General features: G+C 38.2%; 1 pseudogene; it reads right to left on the bottom strand.

Moving 5' to 3' along the window:
* On the bottom strand, positions 1 to 4596 carry LOC145771079 (ADP-ribosylhydrolase ARH3-like; annotated as a pseudogene).
* Positions 4597 to 6066: the final 1470 nt, after the last annotated feature.

The following is a 6066-nucleotide window of genomic DNA, read 5'->3' as shown; positions in this document are numbered from 1 at the left end:
CTACTGGTTTAGTCTCTTCAATACAATATTAAATAAATCCTTTGCCATATTCAATGTGACATCATCCGCTTCACATGCAAACATCCAATGATCAGGGATCATCTCAAAACCGTAATAAGCTCCAGCTATGGCGCCAGCCATCGTGCCTATGGTGTCCGTATCACCACCTAACGATATGGCAAAGAAGATGGTTTGCTGAATTTTGGTGAAGGAACTTAATTCAGGAGGCTGCAATTCGGCAAGGCAACACAGAAAGGAAAAAAACGCCGCAGACACAGCTTCTGTTGCTTTCATTCCGTTACCTACAAAATAGGATACATTGAGTTGAGATTTTCAAAAATAAAAATTGAAGTATCCAATCCATTGTAGTGCAATGTGCAACTACGTTCATAAAAAGATGTGCACCCAAATTAGTTGTAGTAATGATTTTATTGTATCAGGTAAATGAACTGTAAGACAAAAAAACAAAAGTTTACAAAAACACTACTACTGTATTGTGCGATTTCTTGAGCTAAAAATAATTGGTGATAAAGAGGGCCCATTAGGGATATATGAAGTATCCTATTTCCAGTGCCAATGACATATCAGAAAAAATAAAAACATTGACAAACCTATATTTTCATTAATTTCTTCTACAGAAGGGACAACTTTTCTGCTCAAGATCTCGTGAATGTAATTGAAACGCTTCGTGAAAGGCCTGAAAAGCAATCATTGGTAACATTACAAAAAAACTGCTTGAATCCCACTCAGATGACTTTTTTCCTCAAATTTTTTTAACTCGTGATAAACTAAAAATAATATGCACCTAATAGCAAAGCTACCTGTCCTTTTTATTCGTTTTAGGTACGCTCATTCAAAAAGCTGTTCGAAATTTTTATGTTTTGCTGTTATATGATGTCAGCTTACTTCTTATCTAAGTCAACTTCTAGTCGATCAATCAGATTTTTTAGAGTTTTTCAAAAATTTTCCCACGTGATTGGTTGAGCAGAAGTAAATGAAATAGCAACCTCAACTGCCGTGGCTTGTAAAATTGCACCGTTTACCGCATCAACGTGATAATGTGTGATCTGTGCACTAAAAGAAGCCACCTAAAACAAATAAAGCTTATATACTTATAACATAACTAAAATCATGTTAACACTCTCATATCATTACGTAACATCCAGATACTTGTGTGAAATAATCATGCAACAAAAAATATTTTTACTTGCTTAAAGTGCTGTAAAAACGTACCGTACCTTTTCTAGTTCTTCTGGCTCTTTATAATAGTAAAGACCAACAGGGAAAACCCTCATCACAGATCCGTTACCAATAGATCCTTGACCTTCAAACCGCTCTTTTGCAGCCAGGTTTGGATCTAACAAGTAGTTTCGTTATTGAAACTTTTGAAGTATAATTGCAGTACCCTTGCTATATCCGCGAGAAGTCGTATGATACCTTTGTGAAAACCTGCAAAATATAGTAAAACATGATATTAAAACAAGGTCATCAAAAATGTTCTATTGTGCTTGGTTTAGCAGACCTCGAAATTCGTTATTGTTGACAGTGGACACTGGACAAACGTGTCCGGTCTGAGAAGCTATTTCGGCGGACAAATTAAGTCTAACGGCGAACACACCAGTTTTAGCGTCGATCGTCATGCTTAATCACTTTATCTTGATAATTCGTCGCCATTTCAAAACTATAGCTTGGGTTAGAAGGCTTTTTAAAATTTCAGCGAAGTCACTCTGATAGTCATCAGACCAACGACGTGCGCTTGAAGAGTCAAAGCGCTGTGTAGCTGCTTACCCAGACAACAATACAAAATCCGTCATTGTCACATATGGATTCAACTCTAAAAGGCTTACATCAGACCAACGATGTGCGCTAAAAGCGCCGTGTAGCTGCTAAATACGCCGCATAACTGATTAACTTCCACCAAACGAGGTCGTGCGGCTTCTTGCGTCACAATGCTCTAGGCACGAGTCGGAAAACTTCTACACTAACGCTACTATTTTCTGCTGTGCAAAGTTCACTAGGCATTTTTCTTTAGGTTTATTTTTGTGTGTCATGTGAGCGAAAGCGAATTTTCCCTGGGCCTTTTCTTTCTTATTCTAATACCAAAACTTAATAAATTTTGCTGCATCTTGCTGTAATAGCCTACTCGTATAATCTAATTTTGTAACCAACCTTGCCTTATCAATATTACTCGGAGATCAAAGTCAGACATTGTGACGTAAGACTTGAACTAAGTCGCGTAAGGACATTGTGATGTAAGACGTGACCTAAGTCGCGTAAGGACATTGTGACGTAAGACATGATTAGCGTAGAAGTACCGGTATTCCTATCAATTCTTTGCGAAGAATTCACCTTTGTTACGCTGATTCAATGTCATCAGTGTTGAAGCAACGTAAAAATCCAAAGTTTTCCTGCTTGAATGGAAGCTAAGGGATACAGTATTCACATTTTCTAGATGCGCGCTAGAATGCGCTGAAAATTATATTCTTGCAACAATTGTTTGTGCTATGCAATGACGATTTGTATCGCTAGTTCCTGTGTTATTTCTCGGCGGACAAATATGACCGATCTAGATGGTACTTTCCGCGGACATCACATGCTGTGACGGCGGACAACGCCGGACATGTCCGCCGTGAATTTCGAGGCCTGGTTTAGTATGGTGTAGCATTGACTTTATCAGCTGGTAGTGGAATAGATTGTATGAAGTACGGTGGTTCGGTATATACAGTATTATTCTCACCCAGAATTGCGGTTACTCAGCTGGAACATCTTGCATCTAACTAAAATATTGCCGCTGGTGCATAAATACTTTACATCTCAAGTTTGTTAATCTAGACCAGTGGTTTTTAACCTGGGCGCTACCGCCCCCTAGTGGGCGCTGTTAACTTTTAGAGGGGCGGAAATATTCAGGGGGCGTTATAGGGGGCGCTACATTCAGAAGGTGTAACGATATTTTTCTCACTGCAAATTTGCTTTAGTAGTTCTGCTGGGGGTACGAGAATCCACCGAGGATGAGGAGCTATATACAGTATAGAGATTGTGTTTAACAAGGGAAGTAGTGATTCTCTCTCAGAGCATTCTATGTTGGCCTATACAGCACAATGCACAACACCATCCGACAAGCGTGGACGTCGGATGGTGTTGTGCATGGCCTTTGTTGTTGATAATGGGCATTGTTTCCCTTTCCTTGTAGTAAGTAAATGGCATTTTGTGGTCAGCTTTTGGCAGGGACAGCGGGCAGGCAGTGCAAGCAAACCATAAGGACTGGTCATAATACTAGTCAGTCAATAATGGTTATTAGTGTAACTCTTACTAACTACTAAAAAATCAGCAGAGATGTGCCTTAAGACTTTTAAGTTAAGAGCCTTAAGGCACATCTGTGCTGATTTTTTAGTATTAAAACTAACATCGGCTTAAACTAGTTTTTTCTTACTAACTAATAACTAATTACTACTGGCTGTAGGCTAGCCTTATAGTCTTGGAAGAAAATGTCATTAGTAGGCTACAGCCCTTATATTATGGTGGGCGCCAGACTATGGAAATCTCTGAAAAGGGGCGCTGGGGAAAAAAAGGTTAAGAACCACTGATCTAGACTGATAAATTTTAGATGCAAGCCAACTTTACACAATTCCAAGTCTGAGTAAAGGGTTTGGTGCATACATGCCACTTCTGAGTGAATGCACTTGACCAAATGTAAATTATACTTTACTTTTGACAAAGCAGAACTATTAAAACTGATTAGAACAGAGCTGAAATACTCAAGTCAGAAAACTTATCATTAGCAGAAATAAATCTGTTTAGATAGTGTAGTTTAAAAAAAGTTTCTATCTCACCTGACAGCAACGTTTGTAGGAACAAAACCTTTGTCTGTGATTAAGGATTGAGCAAGGACATGAGCCATTTCGGTATCAACAGAGTATGAAAATGAGGACTTGAATGTACCTGCAAGTTCAATCAGTTTTTGAAAAATCATAAATCACCTTCACAATTTACATGACTTCATGACAAGATGTGAATTGTGAATGCCTCGAGACTTAGCTACTTCTTGTGTCTGATGTTTAGGTTGTGCTGTTCATGAAAAATAAAAAAATTAAGGATTGGTACCTTTAACTTTGCTTGGATGAGAAATAGATTTAATTTTGTCATACTGGTAATGGATGCAATGAAATGTCTCTGAACAACACAGCTTCAATAATAAATTATTGGCACCCAGAGAGAGACTTAATTTTGTTATTCTAGCGAGAACCAAGTCTAGTCGCATACAGATCAGGTCATTGAGACCACATTACAAATATTTGGGGCTATGCATTTCTTCTCAGGTTGACTGAGTAGGCTACTCCAATAAATTTCAGTTTAAAATATTAATTTCATTATAAAATGAATCACCATTTTCATAGAACTGCTCCAATTTTTTTTCCAGTGTGAAAAGTGCTTCATAGGAAATGCCATCAGTAGATGAAGTGAATTCAAATTTGTTACCAATGCAATCTCCAGCTAATGCTGCAGCAAAAGATCCTTGATACTTTGACAACAGTGCTGTAGCTTCCATATTGCAAAATTTTTTTTTGAATAATTAAAATTTGTGTATTCAATGGTAAAAATTGTTAAAACTTAATTTAGTATTTCATAGTCTAACAAAAACAATCATGAAACTTCATATCACTGAACATAAAGTAGAAGAGAAACCCATGTCACAATGAGGTACGGTATTATACACCGTATGCAGGCCTCGAAATTCACGGCGGACATGTCCGCCGTCACAGCATGTGATGTCCACGGGAAGTACCATCTAGATCGGTCATATTTGTCCGCCGAGAAATATCGCAGAACCTAGCGATACAAATCGTCATTGCATAACACGAACAACTGTTGCAAGAATATAATTTGCGCTGGGAATGCGATGCGAAATTATCGCATTCCCAGCACGCATCTAGAAAAAGTTAATACTGTATCCCTTAGTTTCGAATTTTACGTTGCTTCAACAATTGATGACATTGAATCAGTGTAACAAAGGTGAATTCTTCGCTAAGAATCAATGGGAGTACCGGTACTTCTACACTAATCACGAGCAACTTAGTTCAAGTCTTATGTCACAATGTCTGGCTTTGATCTCCGAGTAATATTGATAAGGCAAGGTTGGTTACAAAGTTAGATTATACGAGTAGGCTATTACAGCAAGATGCAGCAAAACTTATTAAGTTTTCATATTACAGTAAGAAAGAAAAGGTCCAGGGAAAATTCTGAAAGTGAGAATGAGGGTGATGAACCTATTTACTAGGAAATTTAGTGGTTGTAGACGCATATATTAAAGAAACAACGAATGTAAGGATTAGCTCTGTCAAAGATCACAACACATTGTTTACCCCAAGCCATCAATTATCGATCGTCAAGGCCATCGACAATATGAGTGACAACAAAAAAAATCAAAATTAAGAGGTTGTTTGAAATCGCATATTCTATCTCTAAAGAAGAGCTCGCATTTACGCTTTTCCCTCAATTAACCAGTCTGGAGAAAAGACACGGAACAGATCTCGGTATCACGTATCTTAACGACAAGCAGTGATCTCGTGGAGATTGGCGCACATCTTTGAAAACCGATGCTATTGAAGCTCTCATCATGCGCATATGTTTGGATGGCCTTGACTGCGCTAATTATAACTCCGAGCCTGCGGTGGTCTCGTGGAATACTGATACTATTTTGGAGAGGCGACCGCATCACGGAGAGGGAAAAAAATAATTGTGCTTTTTCTAATGTTTTGTTTATTCTTTTCGTCACTTTCGCTCACATGACACGCAAAAATAAACCTAAAGAAAAAAGCCTAGTGAAACTTTGCACATCAGAAAATAGTAGTGTTACGCGTTAGTGTAGAAGTTTTCCGACTCTTGCCCAGAGCATTGTGAAGCAAGAAGCCACACGGCCTCGTTCGGTGGAAGTTAATCAGTTATGCGGCGTTTTATTTTTGTATTAATTATTTGCATCAGACACAAAAAGTTCATAGAATTCAATTTTTAACAATCATCATCATCATGTTTAGTAGCTACACGTCGTCAAGCGCACGTCGTTGGTCT

Source organism: Aplidium turbinatum, chromosome 5, assembly GCF_918807975.1.
Source record: "Aplidium turbinatum chromosome 5, kaAplTurb1.1, whole genome shotgun sequence".
NCBI lineage: Eukaryota > Metazoa > Chordata > Ascidiacea > Aplousobranchia > Polyclinidae > Aplidium > Aplidium turbinatum.
The sequence above is the reverse complement of the archived record's forward strand: the minus strand, read 5'-3'. Positions and strand labels throughout refer to the sequence as shown.